Source organism: Vicugna pacos, unplaced genomic scaffold (genome assembly GCF_048564905.1).
Source record: "Vicugna pacos unplaced genomic scaffold, VicPac4 scaffold_103, whole genome shotgun sequence".
Classification (NCBI taxonomy): Eukaryota; Metazoa; Chordata; class Mammalia; order Artiodactyla; family Camelidae; genus Vicugna; species Vicugna pacos.
The window spans coordinates 2,913,265-2,940,577 of NW_027328783.1; the positions used below are offsets into that span (position 1 = coordinate 2,913,265).

Below are 27,313 nucleotides of genomic sequence, written 5' to 3' on the forward strand. Positions count from 1 at the left end.
GGCTGAAGCTGGCAGGAAAAGACCTAGAGCCAGGATTTGTCACCTTAGGGTGTCCTCCATAATGGTTCCATGTGGGAGCCCATGATTGGGTTAACAAATTGTAACAGACCCCAGCCGCCTGTCAAATTTAAGAAGAAAGCGTATGCTTAGTAACTGCTTTGCAAGCAAGTGCCTGTGCATCCTCACTCCTGTCTCCTTGCCTTAAAAAGCAGAGATAATGCTTTGCTTGCGTAGATGATGTTTTAGATAGCACTCTGCTCATCGCAAAGCAATGACCCAGGCCCACAGCTATAAAGGCTGGGCTTGTGTGCAGTTAGATACTCTATTATCCCCCAAGCAAGGACCTAGCTGGTCTGGTGGTCTGCTTTGTAATTCACATGTCTAAAGAATGTATCTTATTCCCCTCACCCCGTGACTTACCTAAAGATACACTAAGCCTTTGTACTCATGGTGGATTCTACAATCTCTGTCTCATCCTTCTTTCCCCAAGTTCCTGCTTACTATCACACAACTGTTAATGACGTTTTCCTTTGATTATACACAATAAATATGGGATCATTTGAGAGGCTCGTGGAGTTGGGTCCCTACGCCCTCTCTCTTTCATGACTTTTTCCACAGAGTCTTGAGTATTCATTCCCTGTACGTAAGACTTCTGCCAGCCAGAACCCACAGTTCCAGGTGAGAAGGATGCAGGCTTTATCTCTCCTACCCGAGGGAGAGAGAGTAGAAAATTGAGATCTGCTCTTCCGTGGTCCCTTCCTGCCCCAGGTCTGCTCCAGTTCACCTGCAGCCTTCTGGCCTCTGCTCACACTGCCTCTGTCCCAGGACTGACAGCAGCCTTTTCTTCCCTGGTAAACATTTCCTGTGCCTTTTAGAAATTGGTCTCTTCTCTGCAATACAACCCTGGCAGATGTGATGGTGGTAAACGTGCTGGTGGGCAGTCACTTGGGGACTGCCAGGAGCCATGCTGATTCTCCTGAGTCTCTCATTCGGGGTTACAGAACTGTCGAGCAGCAGAGGAAGCCCTTTAACGTGAGGCCAGCTCAGCATTGCATCACTTTCATTTTATTTTTGAATTTTCAGTGGAGAAATTATTTGTAGCAAACTGTTCCAGATTTTTGGCTGCCTGCTTTCCTCACCACCATTTCCTTGTTGGCGCTGGTGCTTGTTGTAAGAACCAGGTTTCTTCTCTGGTTATTTCTAGCAGCTGGGCTTGCCGAATCCTTGATCTGCATTTGAAGCAGAATGCTTCTTCGTGATGTCAAGCTGATTTTCCTATTTCTGCATATTTCGTGTACACTCAGCAACTCTTTCAAGTGAAATGCTCTTGTCCAATTCTGTTAACCCATATTTGCCGATCTCCTGCTTTCATGCTGAGGGCAGTTTCTTCTTCCTGTAATAAAAGTTAGCAATTTGCATTTACTATTTGAAGGTTCTGGCCCTAGGTGCTTTTGTCCTTAACAGTTTTAATACAATTCACCCATTAAAATGTGCAGCGGTTTTTACTCAAAGCCCAGAATTGTGCATCGCAGTCAATCTTAGAATATTTTCATCCCCCAACAGGAAGCCCTGTATGCACAAGCAGTCATTCCCATCTTCCTCATCCTCCCCCAGCCCCAGGCAGCCATTGTTCTCTCTCTATGGATTTGCCTGTGCTGGACATTTCATGTAAAACAAGTTATTTCATGTAAATGGAACTGTCTATTGTGACTGACTTCTTTCACACTGAGTAACTTTTTCAATGTTTTTCCAGGTTGTGGCCTGGGTCAGTACTCTATGCTTTGCTATTGCTGAATTATATTCTACTGTATATCTGGGCCCTACTGTTTACCCATTCATCAGGTGATAGTCGTTTGTGTTGTTTCTGCTTTTTGTTTGTGAAGAGTAATGGCGCCGTGAATACTCCTGTAGGAATTTTTATGTGGACATTTGTTTTCAGTTCTCTTACTTGTGTGACCAGAGAGCAGAAATGCTGGGTCATTCATAAACCAAATGTTCAACTCTCTGAGGACCTGCCAGGCTGTTTTCTAAAGTGGCCACGCTGTGTTACATCCTCACCAGCAAGGGCTGCGCGCTCCGCTTCCTCTGTGTCTTCATTAGTGCTTGTTACACCTTTTTTTAAATATAACCTATTGTAGTAAGTGTGAAGCGGTTTCTCCTAGTGGTTTTGACTTGATTTCTTTTACAGCTAATGATATTGAACATCGTTTGATTGTGCTTATTGGCCATTTGTATATTTTCTTTGAAAAATACATTTTCAGATACTTTATACACATTTTAATTGAGTTCTCTTTTTCTTGTTGAGTTGTAGGAGTTTTTTCTTTTATTTGAAGATACAAATACTTAATCAGATAAATAATTTGAAAAAATTTTCTCCTCTCTGTTGTTTTTTCACCTTCTGGATGGTGTCCTTTGAAGCAAATTTTTAACATTTGATGAACTCCAATTTATCACTGTTTTCTTTGTTCCTTGAGCTTTTGGGGTAATATTTAAAATCTGAGGTATTTTATTTAAACTTTTATATAAAAAATAACTTAATTCTTAAGACCGTTCTAGGAGATGGGTGCTGTGGTTGTCCCCAGTCTATGGATAGGAGACTGAGGTGCAGAAAATTTCACTGAAATATCAGTGTCACAGCTACCCAGTGCTGTGGGATTTCAGACCCTCATGTTTGTCCCCAGCATTTGTGATCTTCACCACCATGCTCCACTACTGCCTGGAATCATTAATGAAAAAGTTTTCCTTTTTTGATTTCTTGATTGTTTGTTTTCTCATTGGGGAACTCACCTCTTCATTTTCCTTGCAGAGATCTGTGTAGGTTTATTTTAGATCTCATGTACTTATTTATTACACAGGCTCCAGTGATGATTGTGCCTAGTTGTTCTAATCAATTCATACTAAAGTCTTTCCTGCTCATGACACTAAAAAGAGAGTCATGATTTACATAATGCTCAAAGAAGAATGTACTTGAGTGATTTTATTTTTCTAACCAATCAAACAAATCAAATAAAAACCCGGTGTTGGAACAGATTATAAGCCCTGCAGAATAGGGTCACTGTCTTCCTTGTGTTTCATTTGATTTGTCACAGTGTCTGGATAGTGCCTTGCTGTCCAGCAGTTTTGTGAGTATACGGTGCTCGTGAATCATTGTAAGGAAAGAATTTTGACAACAGACTGTGTTGTTCATTTCACAAGGGAAAAGATCATATAGAAATACTGCTCAGATTTATTTTAAAATTAAGCTTGGTGTTTTGAGAAGGGTTCAAGAAACCATACAAAAATCTTTTTCACTAATTTTAAATCTGTCTTAGACACATTATGCATACATAGCAGAGTAACTTATCAACTAGTTTTGACAAGAGGAGTGTATTATTGATTATCTATTTTAGTTGAAATATTCTACCTGGGATAAAGTAATCAGTGCCCATAAATGAACAAATATGTTTGTATTTCTATGCAACATGGGAGCAGACTTCATATGTTTCTATATAATATATATGACTGTGTGTTTTAATCTGTCTGTCAGTGTTTTTATAGTTTTTCAGCAATGTTGTAACTTTAGAATTCTTCTATGGAAATCACCCCCAATTCTAGTGCAGTTTGTACTGTGTATCCTGTCTTATGCATGGGATTCCACTGTCCCCTCTGTGAGGAATTTCCTCTCCTATTGAGTTAGTAGTAGAGTTAAAGGAACTGTGATTTCTAGGCCTTTGCTCTCCATGTGTTTGCAGTTGGCTGTCAATCAAGATTTTCTCTTTCTTGAGTTTTCATTGTTCAATTAGAATTTTGGAAATAACAATTAATATGTTGCAACACTCTCCCTAGAAACTTGATGTGTTTGTGCTTTTCAGTTTCCAATTTACAAAAAATGTAAATTCACTCCTGTTTTTAAATAGTCCTTTTTCACTAGATATTTGTTTACTTCTTTATAGTCAAAATATTTTCTTCCCAATGAATGAATCGGTTTGCATGTTTTAAAAGATACTTTCCTTTTAAATTTCTTATTCTAACAGGTATATTCATTGTACAGAATTTAGAAAATAAGGATAAACACAATTATAACTTAAAAATGGCCTCTAATCTCACCTGGAGATACAGTTGTAAGGTTTGAAATTGAGAATTACAAGTCCTCTCAAACTCTTCTTCTATTTCAAGTACGGTTTGGTTACTGAGATCCTCGAATTCTCATATGAATTGTAGCAGCAGATAGTCAGTTTCTGCAGAGGAACCCACTGGGATTGTGATCGAGTCCACGTTGAATATATGGATCGCTCTGGGGAGCACTGCCATCCCAAGAATGCTGTCATTTGATTCAGGAATGTGCGTGGTGTGTCTGTCCAGGTATTTAGGTATTCTTTAATTTTTTTCAGCATTGCATAGAGTTTACATTGGATTATTTTACTATATATTTTGCCTTTATACTGAGGACAAGTGTGCAAGGTACCGGGATCAGAAGTGTATTGGAGCTCCGCAACTTGCTGCCACCATGGACGCTGTGCTCTTGCTTCGCCCACTGTACAATGTTGCACAAAATAGGACCTAAGTAACTCTCCCTTGAAAGAATGATTATATGATTGCTGGATGATGCTTGAGATTCCTTGTGATGATGTCTTTTTCCCAGAATTTCGCCTCTTCTTAACTATGCCCTTTCCCTTCCTTTCCTCCAGCCTGTGTTTCAGCCTGCCTGTGGCATTGATTTTCCTTGTCTGTGGACTCTTCCTTTCACTAGTTCATGATAATGTTACATGTGAGATGTGGAAACTTGCTAGATGTCAAGAAAGAGCAAATCCATTGCATGCTAGATTTTTTAGAGTGTGTTATTGTATTATCGATTGAAATTAAATCAGGCTGACCCATTGAGCCATCCCCTGAGCTCTTTTTGCCTTCCTACAGGTGATACTGCTCTCTTTGCTGCATGTGCCCTTCCCCCAGACTTGGTTTTGGAGTTGAGTAAGTCACCGTCACTGGAGCCCTCTCTTTAAATGATGAAGAGAACATTTGCTCTTTCTCCTTGTTTGGGGACTTCGATGAGATGAGGCAACAGATAAAGAATGGAGCCCCACCTCATTCTGATCCCCGCTCTTTCCGTTCCTTTCTCCATGGGAAGAGTACAATTCAAAAATATAAAGATTGTGAGCTAATGAGATAGACAAGACAACCGATCATTTATTAAATACCCTTTCATGCCAGAAACAAATGTATTATACACACAAAAAGCACATAAAATACGGTAGTACTGTGGTTACAAACGTGGGTCCGAGTTCGAGTCCTGGTCTGGAGTGACAAGTCCTGTGAGATGGAGAATTGATAGGTCGGCTTAGCCTCTCTTGGACTTGTTTTCTGTCCTGCAGAGATGGGGCTCGCTAGGCGTCCCTCCCCCGTAGAGGTGCTGAGGGGTGTAAAAGACACGTGTAGGCAGACCGAGCACAGCTGCTCTTTCCTCGTAAGTGCAGGATAGCATCGCTTTTGCGGTGATGGCTTTATGACCGCACCGTGTAGACTCTCAGTGCTCCAAAGGGATGCCTTGCAGATTGGAGATGGGATTCTCACTTCTGTAAATACCCAAGGATTGTGTTATTGGGCCTTGCTGATTTGACTCTATTCTTTAGAAAGTACATAATGTAGATATATTTTTCAAACATGCATGAATTTTTTCTTTTATTATTTATAGTTCTACCCTCTCATCTCTTGGTGTGACTTTTCATGGAATCCAGGAAACAGTCCTAAGCAACCTGCCTCTTCACACTTCTCCGTGGTGGTTTCCTTCCCTGACTAGAAGAGGGTTTTGCATAGGTAATTTTGATTGCTCCCCTTCTCTTGGAGACTCTCTGTTTTTCTGCCCATCTCTCACCTGTCCATCTGTCCATTTCTCTACCCACTCATTCTTCTGACTTGTTTCAATAAGCATTTCAGGCAGCTTACAGAAGAACAGATACCAAATAAACAGGTGAGAAAATGGGGCCAAGTTCATACAGTGAGGCTAGGAGTTGAGCCTGTGTGAGAGTTGCAAGCGTGAGACACACGCCTCTGCCTTGTGACTTATAAGATAGACAACATCAATGTGCCTGAAGCTCCCAGCAGACACAGGGAAACAGGGTTTGTGGGAGATGCTCATTGGCTGTGAAATAAATAAGTGGCTTAGTAGAAGCCCAGCCTTTCCAAGTACTAAGGCTTAGGAGAATATTTTAGTGTCTTCCAAAATCAGATTATTGCATCTTTTCTTTTTCAGAGTTTTATGTATAGTTGGTTTACATTCTATACCTGGAAATTTCTCCAAAACTGCTGCCCACGTGAGTCCCATGACTCGGGAATGGGGTGGTTCTGCTCATTGACGGGTGTTGGCCAGAAACGGAAAATGACAGCCTCAAAGGAGCCTGGGATTTATCAGTTATGTTTTGTCAGTGCTGTAGATTTCAGAAAATGCTTTCACCTTTTCTTTCCATCTGAGGCAGCAGCGCGCTCTCTTACCAGCATCAGGAGCTCAGGGCCACGGGATGGTGGGGGCTGACTGCACTGCCGTCAAGACAGCTGAGCTAGTCACTGCAGGTGTGGTTCTTTTACATACTGCAGTTCATGCTCTTTACTAGAATGTTTCAACAGGGAGTTAATTAACTGAGTTAATTAACATTTTATAAATATGATGCTTTGTTGAAAAGACAGTCATAGGCAGAATATAAGTTGTGATCACTTTAAAAATGGTTTCATTACTGAAATTTCAGTAGGAAAGATCCAGTTTATCTTATTTCCGCCTCTCTTTAAAAGTAACAAAGAAACAAGACAGAAAAAGCAGAGGATGATTTCTGTTCTTCCTCTCGGCTTGCAGGCGCCCTCACCTCCAGTGGCATCCATCCAGACACCAGCACTGACACTGGCCGTGCTCAGAACTGCCTCAGCCCTGAAGACACAACTGACAAATGGAAGGGGGCCGCGCCCTGTTACAGCAGGTGCTCTCACTTTGTGGGTCCTTTCGTAACTGTGCGGTGTTATTCAGGATCGCCCTTTCTACACTTTGTGACGGTGCTGCGGTGTCTCCTAGTTATTTGTTTCTGTAAGTACTCGTGTAATTTTCCAATGTGTGGTACTAGACATCTAAAAATGCATTTTTCAGATGAAAAATAGTGTGTATTTAATATAAATGTCTGAAAAAAGGGTCAAAAGGATCTATCCTGGTGCCAGTACTCAGAGATAATAATTAACACATTAACATCTATTTTCTTTTCTTTTCATCAGTGTGTATTACCTCTGTCATCAAAACCAGTGAGCAATGTGTGCCTGTATACTGTGTGGAGACCTCCATTTTCCATTCGGCTTATTACACATTTTTCTACAATATTCTATCTCCCCTGGCATGATTTTTAATGACTAGTATAGCATTCTGTCTTGTGGAGTCCTCGTCCATTTTTCTTTGGACTTAAATAAACTTTTAAATTCCAAGTATACTTAACTGAAATTCTGAAAAGAGATCTGTTGTGGTACCGAAAGTCCCCTACATCCCTTCCCCTTTTTTCCTGAGAGTAAAAACTGCTGACAATGTGGAGTATATATTTCATGACCTTTATGCCTATGTCATATAAATAAACACATACATACACGTATATGAGAAATCTATGTCTATGTGTGTGTATATATGCTTTATTGAAAAATAAGGCCATACTATATGTTTTCTGCAGCTCGGTTTATTCACTCAGGTATATATCACAGACGTCCTCTCCCTCCAGACTCACCCGGTCCTTTCAGATAGAGTAGAGGGTTTTCCTGATATGCAGGTTTGGTCTCTTGTGTAAGGACACCTTTCGTGGGAGCGTACTGTGGACAAGGCCTTGGACCACGCCGAAACACCGGAACTTTAGTGCCCACAGCTCACCGTGATTTACCGCATCATTGTCTTGATGGTGGACACTTAAGTTTTCTCCATTTTCCACTGTCAGAAAGGGTGTTTGACTGGCATACTTCTTATACAAACATTCCTGTGATCTTGTATGAGTATTATTTTCGTTAAGTTTTCTGGAAATTTAGTCCTTGGATGTGACAACTACATAAATCACAGGCTCCTTTCAAGTGAATCTAGAAATTCCTTCTCCTGTGGGGCATGAAAAGATGTAGAATAACTTATGTAACCAATTCTCTATCGCTGGATATGATTTCACTTCAGCTTTTCTTCTCACCATTGTAAACAGTGCTGTGTAAATGCTCTGATAAGTACATCTTTTTGAACTGAATTTTTCTAAATGAAACGATTCCAAAATGTGGAGTTCAGCCTGTGTGTACACACGTTTTTCAGAGTTTACATATCCATTGACATGTCATCCTCCAAAAGATCGCTCACAGTTTGTTCTCTCAAAGATGGACACTAGCTAGAATATCTTTTAAAAATATGTGCCAATATGATGAGCAAAAGTACTTTTTCATTGTTTTAATTTGCACTTGATGACCAGTGAGGTATTGAGCATTTTTCACTCATTAGCCATCTGACTTTTAAAAAGTGAATGATCTCTTTTGTCCTTTGCACACATTTAAGTGAGGCAGCTTCTTGTTGCTTTGTGACAGCTCTATGTATATTATGAACATTAACCCCTTGTCTTCATCAACATATATCAGAGAGCTTTTCCTTGTCATTTTTTGCCTTTCATTTTGTTCAGTAGGTTCATTTTTGTTGTGGCCCAAAATAATCTTAAGATTGTAAATGTCTTCTTTTTGGGTTTTATTCCTGATATTATTCTTAGAAATACTTTCTTATAATGGTATAAATTTCTTCTGTAGGTTTTTTTAATCTCTAAGATGGAGATGATGATGGTACTTGTTATAGTGAAGAGAAGTTGAATTAATATGAGCAAAGAATTATATTCGCTGTTATTAGTACTTTCTAATATTCACATCACATTCTGTAATTTTTCTTGCGGTCATTATGACTGGAATAGAATTTGTTTTTTCCAGGGGATTCTCTGATTGTCCCAAGACAATTATTGAATTCCTACTTTGCTTTTTAACTTGAAATCCCACCTGTAAAGAATACTTATGTACACTAGAGTCTCTTTTTGAGCTCATGGTTTATTTTTATCAATCTTACTTTCTTACACTAGCACTATATCTTACATATTGTAAACATTTATTTAATATCTGACAGTGCGATTTTTTGATTCTCTTTTCGATCCCAAATTTTCTTGGTTAGTATTATGACTTTATTATTCCTGAAGAATTCTAATATAATTTTTCAAGTTAAAAAAAAAAAGAAGTGCTGTCGTGGGATTTTTTAGTACTTTTGAATTATCTTTAGGAGAACGTACATTTTTACAAAACTGCTTTCCTCCATACAAAATGTTGATGTCTCTACTTTCACACCTCTTACTTTACCCCACAGTACAGTCCTGTACTTCCTCCATGTACAACATGGGCATTGTTTTTGAGTTTATTCCAGATTATTGTTGATGTTTTTGTTAATTATTTAAGTCAGAATTTTTTGCTGTTGTATATTTTAACTGTTAAAACTGACACCTTGGAAGGCAGATTCGGTTTGTAAATACTCACTTTGTAACTTCTCATTTAAATTGTAAGTATTAAGTACTTGTTACAGAATCCTTTCTTTTCTGTTTTTAAAAATTTGTTTCCAAGATTCTCAAAATGGTCATAGCAAAGTAGTATAGGTGGGGACAGAGATGGAGAGAGGTAGTGTGGCTCATGTACAAACTGTGAGCACTTTCATGGCTGTGTTTATGCTGGAAAAGCCGCTGAAGAGTCCAGGATAAAACAGGGGTGGCTTTGTATGCACTTGAAAGCCAGCTTTCTTGCCTGGTGAAGCCTGGTGGGCGTGACAGGTAGATGATCAAGGTCGAATGGAGGTTATTGGCTGCACAGAGCGCTGTGTCTGAGAACTGGAGAATATCGCCATGGGAAATGCTTGGTGCCAGGAACAAAGCAGAGGAGCTGGGGACCCTGTGTGTTAAGGAATTTCCAGCCCTCGGAGTGGGAAGATCAGACTCTGCATTCAGATCTGAGTTTGAATTCATCCTCTTTAGTTTACTTGTCCTCTGACTTTTGTCAAGCTATATACCCTCTTTCACTTCCTGTTTTCTTATCTCTCAAAATAGGAGAATTACAGCCTGCTGCTAGATTGTTTGATCAGGTTAAATAATTAGTGTCTATAAGATGCCACGTACAGTCACAAGCTCAGTGAGAAATGGGCTGTCACCTGTTCTTCTGCAACTCAGTGCTTGACAAGACATGTGGGAAAGCCAGTCCCTAATTTGTGTGTGATGCAAGTAGGAACAAAATTAATGTCTTGCCTTTCCCTAGCAGTATACTTACAGCTTTGCTTCATTTACTTCTTTCCTCCTTTCCTTTCCCCTTTCCCATCCTCCACCAAAAGATCCTGAGACTCTCTCAGAATAGTAGATTCAAATTACTTTAAAGGTTGGCTCATCCTCATGAAATGATAGTAACATAAAAAAAATCTGTTCACATCCCAGAATACACTGTATTTGATTTACACACACACGTGTGCACACATACACACACACAATCAGGCTACCTTCCACTTGCAGAGGGATAAGGACCACTTTTTCTGAGTTTTCACTCACTGAGCTTGAGAACAATGTCTCTTACACAGACTTTCACCCGGCTTCGTGCATGGTGTTTTTAATTGAATTTCGGCTTTGTGGCCATAGATATAGTCTCCTAATAGAAGAGAGAAAGTGGAGACATAGACATTCCGCTGAGATATTGGTGTCATCATATTTTAGTTGGAAAGGACTTAAGACAGCATAGAGTCGTAATATTATATGGGTGAGAATCCATGATGTTGTAACTTGGACAAGAACATGGACCTTCTGCCGTCTTGTCCACAAAGGTGAAGAGGCAACTGGGCAGGGGATGGTAGGGATCCTTCTTGCTTGAGTTCCATGTTCTTGCTAGTTTTCATTGCTCAGTTGCCTTTAGTTTATTTCCATGAGGCCTCTCATGGGAAGGTCACTCTGTCCTGATAGATTGAGTTTCTTATCAGCAAAAAGCTCTGGACCCACTCATATTTCCCAGAGTTTTCTGCTGACCTGCTGACACTTTATATAATTGAGACCTAAGAAACTACTGAATATAAAATCCTTATTGTTATTGTTTGCCCTCGAGTTCCATAGGAAGGGGTGCTGTCTCAGGCTGTCTAAAGCCAGATCTGAACAAAGATAGGGTGACAGGCTGTGCTGCTGGTCCTCCACAGTTGAAGGGGATTTCCAACTTAGATTTATATTCAAGGCAGATGAGTTCAAATCTTGCCTTTACCAGTTATTATCTTTGTGAATTTGGGGAGAAACTGTACTTTTTTGTGTCCAAATTTGTTTATCTGTAAGTAAGTTCAGTATTTATTTTAAGGTTTCTGTTTTAGAATTGAATGAGCTAATACTCTCATTTATACCTAAAATAGTGATCTCATGGTTCTATGCTGCTGCCTTGGTAGTTGATTACTAAGGGACTCCGCAGTGAGATTGGGGGTGGGGGACCCTGGATAATAGAGCTTATATTCCAGTTTATGCTTGTAAAAGACTGGATGTGCAGTGGATTTTTAGTAAATATCTACTCCTTTCCTAATCTGCATTGATTGTGTATATATCTTTATACTAATATATGAACAATTTTTATTGCAATTTAAATATCTTTGTACTATTTACAATATCTAGTTATAAAAATACGTGAAATAAAAAGATTTGAATTTATTTTCTTTTCAATAAGCAAAAGAAAATAAAATAGAAAAGAAAAAAGTTTTGAAGGAGTAGAAATAATTTTATTTCTGTGGAATCAATTCCTTGTAATAGGTTTTTTGTTCATGTTGTTAAAAAGCATATAAAATTGATAGGTTGTGAAATACTGGAAATGAGGAAACAGTGGAGACATACTACCTCTAAGGCAGTCAATTTGTTACCAAGTCCAAACTCGTTCTGCTTGCTGCATGACAGGCCAATTAATCGGGAGATGAGATGTTGGAGTAAGGAAAAGAGACTTTATTTGTAAAGCTGGCAGACCCAGAAAATGGCATATTGTTATCCAGTAGAACTCTCTTCCCCAGGGCAGAATTCAGTCTCCTTTTATACTAAAAAGTGGCGGGGATGTGGCTGGTTGTTGCAAACTTCTTGCTGTATGAATTGTTTGTCCTTGAAATTCTTTGTTCCTGCAGCTGTCCATGTGGGTCAAATTATGGTGCCCCTGTAAAACCTCCAAAAAAAGAAAGGTTATTCACTATTTTACAACTTGCCATCTATACATAAGTGTAGAAGAGCAAATATCCTTAAAGATCAGAGCCCGGAGAATAGACCCTCCTGGATATTTCAGGCTAAAGGCAACTTTCTTTTACAAAAGGTGCAGAGATAGCAAGTATGAGCCTAGAAAACAAGGTACAGGATTAAAGCCAAATGAACACATCTAACATGGAGTGAAATTTGTTCTTTCTATTACAATTTCTTTTGCTCCCTCATAAATAATTTTAGTAAGAAACATGAGCAATTTTTTTATTTTTGCTTCTTAATAAAGGACTACAACTACAATTTAGTGAGCAGGGATGCTGTGCGTGCCTTGGTGTCACAGCAAACTCTTGGTGGTGGTGGTCGACCCTGCAACATGCCTGATGCCCCATGAGTGTTGGTGAGGGTCCCCCTAACCAGGGGCTCTATTCAGGAACCACCATATGCGCGTTGACCTCTGGCACCTCTTTTTCAGCTGCAGGAAATTTTTTCAGATTCTATGATAGAAAAATCACTCCAGCTAGGGATAATCAGGGAATAAAGGAAGAGGAAAAGGGCTTGAAGTAGAGTAGAAGAGAAAGACAGAAGCTCAGGGAGCCTGGGGGCTTGGCAGCGCTGCCTCGGGTGAGAGAGGAGCAGAGGTGTGGATGGGACCGGCTACGGAACCAGCTCCTGCAGCTTTCCCTGCACCCAAGACACACAGCTTTTAATAGGGCCCAGGACTCTCTCCTGGCTGGATGTCACCCTGGGCAGAACCTTGAGAATCGAAGGTAAGGGGTGGGCAGCACTCACCTAGGTGGTCACTGAGGACTTTGGTCAAGTCCACATTGACTTTTCCAGTCATGTGCCTTCACCTGTTCTTTATCTCAGGATCTGAGAAGCAGGAGCAAGGAACTCAGGGAGAGATCCAGGAAGATATCTGACTGTGTTAAGAGACGACAGTCACAGTGACACTGGGAGCGAAGACACTTGCAGCAAAGTAAAATAACTTCACAACTATTGCATCAGAGCTGCATGTGTGAGAGAGCCTAAGCCTGTCTCAGAGTGCAGGGGACAAGCGGAATGGAATGGTAAAATTAACACTGACAATTGAAATTTTGTTAAATAGCCTGCTACTTTTAATTTTATCACTTCAATGTATGCAGGTGTATTTCTATGAGCATTTATAGGTTCACACAACCCCACCAGCCCCTCTTGCCCCCATGGGGGATGGGATTTCTCAAGCACAGTGCCCCTCCTGCTTGCTTGGGCCACGCTGCGGGTCCTCACCTGGGGCCAGACTGCTACAGTACACTGAGTCCCCGAGGCACGGCCTGGGATACATGACAGGAACAACTGTGCTCTTGGCTGAGGGCCTCCATTTCCCCCTGCAGTGTAAGAATGCCGGTGACTCAGTTAGAAGCATGCATCCAAGCCGTCCTTCCGTGTCATCACCATCTAGAAGCGGTGCCTGAATATTCTGAATTTCTGCAGAATGTGGTTTACAATCACCTTGAACAAGTGAGTGTGTGTCCTCTTTCAAGTGGAGGAATTACTGCCGTTTTCCTGGAACTTACTCACCAGTAGTGCATCTGATTTTTCTGTGCTAGGATTCAGTATGGCCTGCTAATAACTCTGCAGTCAGATCTAGAAACCCTGATGAAGAGGATTATTTATTTTCTTTCTTTATATGATAGTATTTTACTTTCAAATTTCTGAGTTTTCAGTTCTTGGAGGAATTTTTTCGGGGGTTGGAGAAACAACTTTGCTCTTACCATCTTTGTGACCTGTTGCTATATGCGTCTCACCTGTCTTCTGTCACTTGTGAGGCGGTACTATTTTTGACCCTGTCCGGGTTGTTCATATTTTAAAACATAAAATCTGTAAAAGTACAGTCCCTTTTACTCCAAAGACATTCCACAAATACTCCTTTAATCTGGGTATGGTTTTAAGAAGACACAATAATTAGAATATATACTTGCAGGTTGCCAGTGCAAAATCCCCAAATTAATAGTCAAGCTCAACATCTAAAATCTTTCTAATCTACCATGGATTTGTATGGATAAGTGAAGTAGTTTGCTAAGAACTCAATCCTCCCAAGCTGATGCTCTGCCAGATGGTGGAGCCGAGGGACGAGGGTGTGTCCTGCCCTTCCTGAGCTGACAGTTTCATGGCAAAGACCTTCACCAGGTGAAGAAATTGAAGTTTCTTCTAAGAACAGTGGGTCTGAAATGAGTCCAAAAGCATGGGAGAGACACAATCACATTTGTCTCAAGTAGGGGAGAGTGGCTGTGGGGCCACTTGGGAGACTCATGAGTCCAGGTGGGCAGTGTTGTTGGCTTCCACTTGAGCGGTGGGACGGTCAGTGGGTAAAAGCGAACAGATTGAAGGCATGTTTAGATGGTAAAGAGGAAAGGATCAATGATTTCTGTGAAGGTAGGATGGAGTAAGGCCCAGGTTTCTGGGTGGATTAATGAGTTAAATAATGGTCCTGCTGTGTTCTGAGGAGGGAAAGCAGCAGAGGGAGTTCTGGGGAAAACTGATGAGTTCAGCTGTGGGTAAAGTGAAAGGCTGTTAGATGTGTGGTCTGGGAGCTCTGGTGAGAGCCAGTAGTGAGTAGGGGGCGGGGAGAGAGACTTTCAAATCATTTTGTCTTGTGAAAATACATACAAGAATGAGTAATGACACAACCCCTGTATATTCTGGATTTAAAACCTAGTAACATTTTGCTATATTGACTGCAGGGGTTCTTAATTTTTTAATAGAAATAAAATAAATAGAAACAAAATAGTGGAGTTAATGAATATCTTAGAGTTGATGTGTGTCCTTGTATGTATTTTCATACCTCATCTGTTTATAAACATAATCTACAAAAAGTTAACTTGCTTAACATTAGAGTTAAACAGAGGGACGTGGCACACTCTGTTGGTGGTTCAAGGTGATTTCTTAGGCAAATTATGTAGCCTCTCTGTGCCTTAGTGCATCTTCTGTGACTGCCCCCATGCCCCTCATCACAGCTGATTTCCTAGACTTGAAGTTGGGAGGGAGGCTGCTGAAGGGAGTAAGAGGTGGCAACTGCTAGGGTCACTGAAGAGAGAGACAAAAACAGATTAAAGCCGAGAAACTGAGTGCTAATACCCTCAAAGGAGAAAGAATCCCTTAGTTTTTTGAGCCACTTAGCCTAAGAGAAAGAAAATCATGTGGATCCAAAGCTCTTGAGCATATGAGTATTGTGGGTGGGAGGGTTTCATCAGAAAAGGGTTGAGAAAAGGCCTTTTGGTTTCCCTTTACGTTTCCAGTAAGGATGAGGTGCAGAAGAAAAACCGCCCATTTCACAGTTGAAGGTGCTGTTTTGTGCGAAACTGACCGAAGGTTGGAAACCATTCATCAGTGGTGCTGGCAAAAGAAGAGACTGCTGGATTGGGTGGGGCACTTGCCGTGACTTCCAGGTGACCTGCTGGCTGGGGGCTGTGAGGCGGGCAGTAGGTTTGCAGTGTGACCTGGGTATAATCCCTGGCAGTGAGGCTGCTGATCTGATTAGCAGAGCTGGGCAGACACCGTCCTAACGGGGCTGCTAGGGATGAGGCCTGGGATACCTGCCATGCTGAGGGCGAGAGGAGAGCTCCCCTGAGGTTGTGTCCCTGTGAAGATTAGAAACGTCCTCCTGCAGGGGAGGAAGAGCCTCTGAGCAGCGGGCCGGATGCACAGGCAAGACCAGCCTGAGCACGGAGATTTCAGGAAGCCGGAATTCATACAGGCCCGAACAGCCTTGTTCCTGAGAAACTGGAGGGAAAAGATGCTGCAAATGCAGGCTAAGTTCAGACACTATTGTGTGTCATGAGTGATAGGAAAAGACTGTTCAGGCAGCCACGAGAGAACCCTGTGGTTGTCCCAGTTGGGCGTCACACAGGAGGGAGGAGCAGAGTTATATACTTTGCCACTTATTAGCTGTGTGACTTTGAGCAATATCACCCCACTTCTCTCTATATATATATACATCTGTAAAGAGACACAGTGACAAGCTCGTGTCATCAGAATGCTTTGTTTAGCTCTGATCCCCTTTGTCCAGTCCTGTCAGTGCTGCCCTGCAAGGTTCTGCAGCGGCTGCTCTTGCCCTGTGATGGGAGGGCATAAAAGGGCATTGTAGCACCCGAGGGCAGAAAGGGGTTGCTTTAAAAGCAGACATGTAGCCTCCTGCAGCTGCAGACCTGCAGGCAGTTTGGTTCATGGTCGTGGAGAGGACTTTGGAGGCCTTAGCGTCGTCTTAAGACTTGTTTTCCCTTGGGGACCTGATTTGCCTTTGCAGATTAATGTTGAAGATTTGGGCTTCTGGCAAAGCTGTTTTCAGAGATGGGTATATACGTAAAATATCATATAAAATAAAATGATTTATTTAACGTGAGCGACTTTGCAGCTGTTGGGAAGAGCTGTGTTGGCCTGGTCTCCACGGAGGACACCAAGGGTCAGCAGAGCGTGCGGGAGGGAAGGCAGGCTGCAGTGCTTCTGTGGGGGGTTCTCCCCAGCATGGTGCTCTGCTGAGTTGACTCTTCTCTGAGTTTGGTTGCCAGAGGAGCAGACAGCAAAGTAATGAGTTCTGGAGGGATTGTATAATGACAGGAAGAAATAGGAACCTGGAGATTTTCTGGACTAAAACACGCTTTTGGTTCCTGATTCAGTGTGTTCCATTACAGAATTGATGAGTTGTGTCTATTCTGGGACTTCATTGAAATAAACGTTCAGCCTAAATGTTAAGGGATTTGGTTTATTTGGCTGGAGGACTCGAGCCGGGATGACAGCCTCTCAGATCACTCTGAGGGACTGCTCCAAAGAGGTAGGGGAGGAGCTAGGATAAATAGAATCTTTACAACAAAGATCAGGTAATTGGAACAATAAAATATTGCTTGTTATCTAAAGAAAACCAGATATCTCAAGTTCAAGTATTTAGTGGTTTTCTATGTATGGTGGGAAGCAAACATTTGGGTCATTGAATTCATTCCTTTGGCAAGCCCCTGGCTATCTAGGGCCAGTATCCTGTCCTTTCTTACTCTGAGTCTGCTCAGAGGGCACCACTGTGAGTGGCTGAGAGGCCGGGCTGTAGGCATGTACTCGCTGGGGGTTGGCAGCAGCCGCTGATGACTCGGATTCAGCATTCTTTGTTTACTGTCATGGTTGCAGTATTTTCATGCACATTGTAGTATTTTCATTCACAGTGTTCCCCCTTGGTCCTAAATTCGACCAATATTTTGAGAGAAATTTCATGACCAATTTTGTCCCACGTTGCTAGGATGGCTCATTCCTAGTTCAGGTGAAGAATCTTCTGAGTTGCCATTCAAGGTGTTAGTTTTGTTCATCAGGCCCTGTTGATACTAAAAGTTCTCTGGATCACCTGTCTTACTACTCTATTATGACCCAGGAAGTGTTTAACCTTCTTTGCTCATTCCCATACCTAGAATCACACTATTATATTTATTTTATTCAGGGTTATAAATTTTATCTGTTTCTTCAAGATGTTTAGCCATCATCAATCTTGTGGGCCTAGTTACACATTGGGAAATGTAATAGACAACAATTTTATAAAATAGACAGGATATAAGTAATACAGCTAGTAACGTTAATAAAGTCACAAGTAAGAATTTAATAGTCGAGAAGTTGTATTTTTGGGTTAAAATTTTGCTTGTGTTTCTGAGTTTGATCCTATGAGAAAGTTCATATTTATGGTCAGGGTCAGAGCAGGTATTAATTGGCCAGTTGAAATCTCCCACCTTGTAAGATCAACAGTGGCCTAAACAGAACTATAATTTCTTTTTAGAATAATGTTTCTGAGGGCTATCTAATTAGAGCCTTGGAGTAGGGAAACCCACCAAGGTAACACAGAAGTACTAGACATAGGTTATTTATCATAAACTTAACAATTGGAGTAGTTCATAATCAAAGGTTGGAGAAATTATCAAAGTAATTGGTATACAGTCCTGGTCCAGTGTCTTGGGTCAGCAGTCTAGCTCAGATGTCGTCTTCTTCTCATCCTGGTATGGAAGCTTTTTCTCCATTTGGGCATTGTTTTAAGGTGAGCAGCGCTCTATAGGCCAGTGCACTGCAGGGGCTGTTTCAGATAGGAAATGAATCCGAGACTCCGTTTCCTTCAGCTTTGGTGTGTATGGTCTAGTTAAGAGTATCTGAAAAAGGGTCTTTCCATTCAGGTTGGAGACAGTTCTTTAAGTCATGCCTGTTGCAGTATGCATAATCCCCTGGCTGCAGGTCATGGGGCATTGGAATTTTACCCAAGGATAGATTACTGAGCTTCAGAATCAAACCTAGAGTATTCTTTTCATAATTCAATTAAACTGTACAGCAGTGTGACATAACAGCAAGGAATGATCTGGGAAGTGTCTTAGTAAATATGGACCTCAATTAACAAAACTAGAATTTAATATCGACTAAAATATAATTTTTTTCTCTCTAAAGTTACCCTCAGTTTTCTCAAATATAGCCAAATCAAGATTAATTTCTTTACAAATTAAATCTGATTATTTGATCATATAGGCTTTTTAAATTGACTGTGTTGGAAGTTTTAATACGGAGTCTCAGGGTAGAATGTTAATAAGGTTTTCTAAGGCCAAGAAAGCCACGTCAAGGCTTTTCATGGATTTTTGCCTTACAGATTTAGGTAAATTCTTTTCTCTTTAAAATCCTTAAAATACCTTTATACTCCTATATCTCTTAGGAGATGATCTCCCTAATTTGTCTGATAGAGCCACTGGGGACCTAAGTATTTTTAGTCTTTTGAGGGATCAGATAGAGAGAAAAGATAACTGTTCCAAGTCTGTATACATAGTTATAATTTATCAAATTGCTGTGAACCATAACTAGCTTAAGGAGAAGAGATTCTTTATGTCTGGGAAACAGGTTAAAAGGCAGTAGTATTTCAAACAATATCAAAAATTATAACCATATTCAGTTGGTTAATCAGTCCCATGTAACTAATTCTTTTAATGAGAGTTTTCATTAGAACTTTAAAATGTCTTACCCAGTTTAGTTCAGTGCTGTAGTTTGAAATTTATTAGAAATCAGTAAATCTCCTTGAAGAGAAAGCATTTTGCAAAACCATCAGAAGAAAACAATTAACTGTCTATAAATGACAAAAGATTTAAAAGCATGGTTAAACACCGTTACACTATAATCAATAAAGAAACCTGTTCACTATACCCATAATTATCACTGGTAACATTTCAGATAAACCAGAATTTTAGGGAGTCCATATAATTTCTACAATACCTATATTAATAATATTTCTCATTCAATATAACCTTAGAAGTTTTATGATTCATTTGACAATTCCATGTTATTTAAAATGCCAAATGAAACTTTATAGTTAAAAATCTCACTTTGGGATGTTTCAGGGGCCTTCTGTAGCATCCCAAACTTAACTGGAGATTAAAAGAATTTTAATTAATTAAATTAATTTTTATTTAATTAATTAGAATTTTATATTTGGGGAGCTTTTTGAAAGATTTCAGAACACTTGATCAGATAAACATATAGATCACTGTAATGTAGTACTAATTCATTAACAAGAAAATATGTCAAATGTAAAGGCAGAACAGATCAGCTAAGTGGTATAAGAAGTTTTACAATCTGTTACTGAAGGTGGATTAATATTTTAAGAAAATTTTTTCCTCTTAACAGAGAGAAAACCAAATCTAATCTTGTTCCAGCTAACTTCTAAGATTCATTTACGTTGCCCAATTTGATTCTAAACTTAGCCAATTCTGACCACGTACAAAACTTTCCTCAGGGTTCCTTTTCCACAAGCCTTCCACAGCTTTCTATACTTATATTAGTGTGTCCTTTATTTTGTCTTCCATTCAGAGGTAACCAGCTTCAGGAGAAAGTCACTATTTTTCATTAACAAAGTATTATTCCATTCTTACATCTTCCTTTATGCATTTATATTACTTTCCTAGGATACTGAGATCATTCCCTTACTAATAGAGACTATTTCTGTGTGACACCAACCATTTATTAATATTTCTAAACACCTTTAGTTTCACTGTAAGAGGAAGTTAAATGTTAAGTAATTCATATTTCAATCATTTTATCTGAAAATGGCATAGCTATTTAATAAAATCTTGTCATTTAACTTAATTTAGCACAACTCTAGAATTTAAAGATATCAAACATTTAGAGATTATTTTAAGCATACATTTTAAAAATATATTTTAAATATTTACCCAAAGCTCTCATCTCATTTGCATTTAATTTACTTAAAATTTTACCACAGCACATTACTGTTATTTTTTTTTTGACAAATCTGCAACAGATATAACAGGATCTTATTTGACTTTCATTAAACCTAGGTACAGTAAAGGTATTATAGTTAAGATGGATGATTTTAAAGATGTCTATATTTATTAGAACATACTTAAACTAAACAATATCAAATATTACCTTAATATTGAATATTTTCCAATTCACATGACACTGAAAGTCAATTTGTTAAGTTTTTATTTTAAAAATACTTAATTTTTAAGCTCTTATATTTTTACATCAATTAAGCAGAGCTCTTTGACTTCGAAATTTTTTTTTTTTAGCAGTAGAAATATCTCACTTCTATAATCTGTATGCAGGCTTATAAACAGACAAAAGCTAGAGATCTCATAGCTTCACTTTAAAACTTACTTATATTTATAATAATAGTTGGAGTAAGCTGAATTTGCTTGCTCAAATCACTAAGGCTTACTATTTATGAAACAGATAATTAAGATTTCCTCACAAAGTCTGAAGGACCCGTCAGAGTTCTGAGTTCTAAAATGCCAAAAATTTCATGGCCTCAAGTTTTATTTCGTTGAGCTAATTAGGCTCAGTCCTAGGTCACTGTTTGTTGTATTTATATTTCTGATCTGCAAGACAAAGACACTCTCTTCCAGGTCCCCAGATAACTGCTCTGTCACCCAGACCCAATTTTATCTCCTTAATTGGCATTTTTGTATCAGTGAGAAGAGCTGTAAACAAAGAATTCCATGTTTTAAAACTAAGGTTTTCTTTATTTTGTCTTCCAAAGCTTGCATAAGACATTTATTAAGGTCTCTTTTCCTTGAGTTATAAGTTAAACCCAGGGTAAACCTATATTTTTTTTTTTAGCTACTCAAATTACTTTTTAGATTTACGTTATATTGGACGTCTCAAGTAACTATATTGGTTTCCTTTAATTTGTTCAATTAATATTTTCAGAGGGATAGACATGTGTCCAGCCTTATAATACCAAGAAGGGGAAGCGTTTTTCCACTGAAACATATCTATCCCACAACATAAGCAAAAGGTTTATATAAAGACCATCTAAATATACCAATTTCACAAACTTTTATCTCAATTTTATTAAATCTTATACCTTTAATTTTTATATTTATTAAGTTTAATCAATAATTCTTATTTCTAGAAGGAGTGACAGAAACCTTTTTTTTGTGGGTGTACATTGTATATAATTTTATAGAAGTCTCTAGGATGCCCAAGTTTCAGCCAAAGAGCTTAGGCCCTTCTCGATTTTTAATTTCATTAATTGGTCTGTTGTCCCAATCCTTGATCAAGTATTTCAGTCTACATATAAATATATTTTAAACTGTGGTAAATAAAACGGACTTGTTTGAACTTTAATGTTGGGGGGGAGTAGGTGAACTCTTTGGCCCTTTTTTTTTAACTTTACGTAGTGTAGTATCAAAACCCTGTATGTAAATCCAAAAATGTCCATTTTATTTATCTCATTCAAAATAACCATATAAAAATATTTATCCTTTTGGGATAGGCCACTTATCTGTTTTTTTGACATTTTTACAATCCTTTTTCCAGTTATTCAACCTAATTAACATTAATTATACTAAGTTTTCATTAGCATCTCTAGAAACATTTATCAGAAAGGAAAAACAAAAATGTAGCTTTTCAAACCAGTTATATTTTTATATCTGAGTTCTTAGGTTAACCATTAGATATATTTTTCTGCATTTAAACTTTATTTTAATAGGTACCAATAAAACAGCCGTTTATAATGAGATCTCTTTAAACTTTCACCAATTAAAAAGTTTTTCCAAATTAAAAAATCCATCATATGGCCATCAATTTATATATATATAAATATATATATATATATATATATATATATATATATAGTGATTTTAAACCAATAAGATGAAGAGGCCCTTCCACATGAGAGTCGGGGTGTTGCCTAAATAAAATTCAAAGGTTTACTCTCCAAAAGCTTAAAGCCTTCGTGGTCCAGGCTGATGCAACAGAGTTTAAGATGGCAAAATATCTGAAAATTGGTACAATCAAAGAATTGCTTAGAATCCCAATTTATTTGCGTGGCCACCGTATGTACACAATACTTGAAACTTTTGTATGGCAGAGTCCAAGGTTTCCTTTAAAAACTAAACTAAACATATATATACTTACATGCACACACTTAAAACATCCAGAGAAAGATAAAACGTTTACATTTCAAGGACACAGGAAGAGAAATCCAAGTTACCCCTAAAGGGGATTCTGTTTTTATAAGTTCAGAATTCCAAAAAATGTTTTTATCAGGCCTGGTTAGTTATTTTCAGAGTGAGTTTTTTTTTTTCTTATTCCCAATTAATGTTGTAAATTTTGTATGTACATAAACCTGGCTGGGGTAATAGTTGGAGACTGGCAATCTGTCATTTCTTTTTCTTTTCTTTTCTGTTCTTTATTTATTTTTTTTTTGAAAGTTCTATTCCCCATTGTAAGGTCGGGTTCTCAGAATAAATTTGCTAGTAAGATTTCCCACAGGGACAACTCTGTGGCATGAAGTCTTTGTGTCTACCACTCCTGGAAGATTCTCTGTCACCCGAGAATGCTGTTACCAGCCAGGAGGATGGTCCAAAATTTGGAGTTGAAAGTTTCCTCATAAGAGTTTTACTTTTATCCTGAAAAATTCAATGGAGGTAACCAAATTGAGGAAAACATTAGACCAGCCTCTTACCTAACCACTCAGTCCTGAACCCAGTGTCTTTCAACTTGGACCCACTCGGGATGTCTCCACTGGGTGGGTAATTCACCTCAGTTTCTTTCAACTGGAGGGCCACGTACCTGGATACACCGCCAGATAAAACTTAGGATCATCAACCAATATGTGAGATCTGAGAACCAGGAGAGACTCAGCCAAATTCATCTGGACCCCCCGAGGAGGCGGATGAGCACAAAGGGCCACTGCTGGTACCAAGGCTCTGGTTACTTGGAGAGTTCAGGTGGAGAGAAATCTGCTGTGGTGCTTCATGGTGTCCAAAACTGTTGACTGAAATAAACGTGCAGCCTAAAAGTTAAGAGTTATGTTTTATTTGGCGGGAGGACTCGAGCCAGGATGACCGTCTCTCAGAACTCTCTGAGGGACTGCTCCCAAGAGGTTGAGGAAGAGCTAGGATATATAGGAGCTTTACAACAAAGACCAGGTTGTTGGAACAATAAAAGATTACTTGTTATCTAAAGAAAGCCAGGTATCTCAAGTTCAAGAATTTAGTGATTTTGTATGAATGGGAGGAAGCAAATATTAGGACTCACTGAATTCATTTTTTAGACAAGCACCTAGCTATCTCGGGCCAGTAGCCCGTCCTTTCTTATTCTGAGTCTGCTCAGAGGGCACCATTGTGAGTTGCTGCAGTGGCTGGGCTGCAGGCCTGTCCTCGCCGGGGAGTGGCGGAAGCCTTTAATGACTTGGTATCAGTATTCTTTGTTTACTGACATGGTTGCAGTATTCTCATTCACATTGTAGTATTTTCGTTCACAGACCGAATATGGATAATCTGCAAACTTGGAAAGCAACCGAGATGGAATTACTGCAGATACCTTCTGCTTTAATAAGCCGTGTGCAAACATAAACATGGAGGAAGCATACACTTGGATTTGGAGGTGTAGGAAAGGGATCCTGCACATTGCAGGAGAACGCAATGCAGAATTCCTTACGTCCACCTTTCTTTACTGTAGTGGTTTCTGAGAACAGTTTATGGTAATTAAACAACATTGACAAACGGTGGCACACATTGCTTTTAAGAGATGGCCGGCTGCAAACTTTTATATTGGACAGGTGGAATTCATAGGCAAGTGGTCAGGTGGATGGGAGAGAGATGGAGCCAAGGCCTGGGCCCAGATTCTGGTTTAAATTGCCATTTCTTCACCATAGGGCCTTGGAATAGAATGCATACTCTCAACCTGTTGGTGAATCTGTGAAATGGGCATGATAATATTCATTTCTTCCTGTGATTGTTGTAAGATCTAAAGAGTATTATAGCACACATGAAGCATTTAACACCCTGGCACTTAGCAGTGTTCACTGTGTGGGGCCGCCCCGCTTAGCGTGCATCAGAGCCGTAAAGGCAGCATTTGTCTGTTGAGGATGCACTTGTAGCCCCTTGGCTAGGTTGTGAATTTGTTGATTTCCTTTAATACTTGTAACTCGGTGTGACATGGGCAGTTATTTTCATGGACAGATGAGGAATCTCAGGGTAAAGAAGACTGTGTAATTTGCCCAAGGTCAGACCATAATTTTGGGTGCAGGGGCCTCAGTTCAGCATGGGCCCCTGGGCCTTCTGCTCTCTCCGTTCAGCACCAGAGCCAGATATGGAGTTGGCTGTTTCCCTGCCCAGAATATCCGGCAGGACCCAAGACACACCTGGCCCTGTGCTGCTTGAGCAAAAACTCCGGAGGAGAGGCAGTTACAAAAGGGATAAACATAAAAACATACGACAGCAAACTGTGATCAGCTCTGAGAAGGAAAGGAACACGTCTCGCCGTACAGAGCTGGGAGCTTTCCCGTCTGGGCTGCTCTGGGGGTGTTCATCTCAGCTAAACAAGTTCTGCTTTTGCAGCAAGGCAGGAAGGCAGGGCGCGTGTGGGCAGGTAGACAGGGCTTCATTGATCGTACTCATTCCCCATTAAGCGGCAGCTTTCAAGGGCACTTACCTAGTAAACATTGGCCATAATCTTCACGCAATTTGCTTGGTAGTTTTATTGACCCCAGCTTTGAGATGAGGTCATTGAAGCTGGGGAGTTTGCTGCATGCCCGTGATTACCTTGCAAATACCCCCACTGGTCTTTCAACCTAGACTGGTGTGGCTGTCATGCCCCATCCCTGTGAATGGCATCGTGTAGCTTCTCCCAAGTGGCCCAAATGACTGACATTGATATGCTTAATTCGTAGGAAATGGTATGTGGCAATAAGAGAAAAAGGTAGTAAGAAATTGTTTGGAAAACAAGAAAAAAACCTATTCTTCCCCAGCTGGGGGAGCGTAACCTGTATCACCCACCCTAATCACTGCCTGTCACCTCCTCCCTGAGGATTCTGTGTTCAGAACCCACTCTGAGCCTTGGGAGAACATTTTTCCTCATGACACTTTTGACTAGGACCCGCGACATCTCTGTCCCTGGTTAACACTCTCTTCAAAGCCGTTTAAATTTTTTGCAGGTTCCTCCACTCTGATGTAAGAATACCCTGTATAACTTCTTGATGCAGCTCCTTAATGAAGATCTTGTGATGGAAACCTAGCCAAAACTGGGATGTATGCACATAGTGACTGCAACTTCAGCACATTGTGAGTTCATAATCAGAGGGGTGGGTGACTCAGGAAAGGCTTTTTTAAGGTAACAAGGGGAAAGTGAAAGGACGCTTGCTGTGTGAGAAAGAAACATCGCGGTCACAGCCGGCAAGACACCTGTGTTCATGATGGGGTGTGGCGAGTGCAGAGTTCTCACAAAGAAAGAAGTGATGTGATGGGAGGGAGGACAGTTGGGTAATTTATTGGGGAGGAAAAAAGTGGGCTGAACATTTCCTGGTTGAACAAGAGGATTGTGACATGACGTGCTTGTATTTTGGAGAGAAGGGTTTTGTGGGGACAGGCCTAGGAGTACGCTGTATGGCTGGGGAGTCAGCACAACAGAGAAACACAGAGAACCGGGCAGACCCCAAAGCCCAAGCTGGGGGAGAGGCTGCCCGCAAATTGGAACCCTGGAAGCTGGTTCTGTCCCTTAGCTGGGGCCTCAGACCTCACTTCACAGCCCAGTCCTGTTGATACAAGAATAAAAAATGTTGGGCATGAGAAGGGCTGTGTCCCAGGCTTTCGTTGAGCCCCTGGGATGTGCCCCACCAGATTTTGTTCTTTGACTTCATGCAGTAAAGAATTCAAGAGCAAGCCAGTGTTGAGTAAAGGTATATATATTCAGACAGATACATTGAAATGCAAGAGAAACGTCACGAGGTGTGGGGGTTTCATGCACAGATTAGAAGTAGGTACACACCCCACAGACAGAAGGTCTGTCTTCTCCAAAGAGGGACAGAGAGTGGTGACCGCGAGGTGGCGCTGTGTTGCTTGTTTTCTTGGGCTTGGTGGTTTCATATGCTAATAAGTAGAAGGACCAGCCTTAGGGCAAGGGGCTAGGATTCCCAGGGAGTTGGCCATTTCCCACCCTTTGACCTTTTGTGGCTATCATTGGGACTGCCATGGTGCCTGGGGCATGTTATTCACCAGGTTACTATTACAATGGATGTTTACTGAATCTCAAGATCTGCTAGAAGTTAAATCTCTTCATCCTGAGCCTCAAGGCCTATTGGGGGTTGAATCCTTCACCATTTTGATGTCAATTGCTGCGGCCTTCCTTGAATGGCTGTGCTCTTCCCCTTCCATCCTGTATCACTGTGATGACACAAAGACAGCAAAGGCCGGGCCCTAACCGTGCTCCTGCATTTAACGGCAGGAGGTGTGGTGTGGGCTTCTGATGACTCTGAGTGGTGAGAAGGATGTTTCAGATTTTCCCACGTGAGACATGGGGATTTAACAGCAGCCTCCCCAGATTTATCTCACGGGCATTATCGCTTGTGTTGTTATGGAAACAAAAGGCCAGCCAAGAAATAAGAATCACACAGAGGGTTGGAGTACTGAGATTTATTACGCTGGCGGGCTCAGAGGGGCTTCATTTCCAAAGCTCTGAGCACCTCCAAAACGTGCACATGAGGTTTTATAGGGTTAATTACAAGTATGGGGCTATTACCCAATAAGGCTCAAACAACAAAAAGCAAGGATTCAGTACACTGAAGCTTATCAATTTGGAACAGATCA

The 27,313-nt window shown here is 40.2% G+C and overlaps 1 protein-coding gene across 2 annotated transcripts in view; it reads left to right on the forward strand.

The window, feature by feature from the left end:
* Positions 1-27,313, forward strand: part of LOC140694720 (uncharacterized) — a 153,367-nt gene that overhangs the window by 83,863 nt on the left and 42,191 nt on the right. The window contains exons 1-3 of one of the 2 annotated variants that reach the window (XR_012070319.1): positions 6,285-6,546; positions 6,824-7,048; positions 7,231-7,485. The exons of the other annotated variant lie outside the window; for it this stretch is intronic. The gene's annotated coding sequence lies outside the window, so the exon portion shown is untranslated. Of the gene's footprint in view, positions 1-6,284; positions 6,547-6,823; positions 7,049-7,230; positions 7,486-27,313 lie in introns of those variants that run through there. 2 annotated transcript variants of the gene reach the window in all.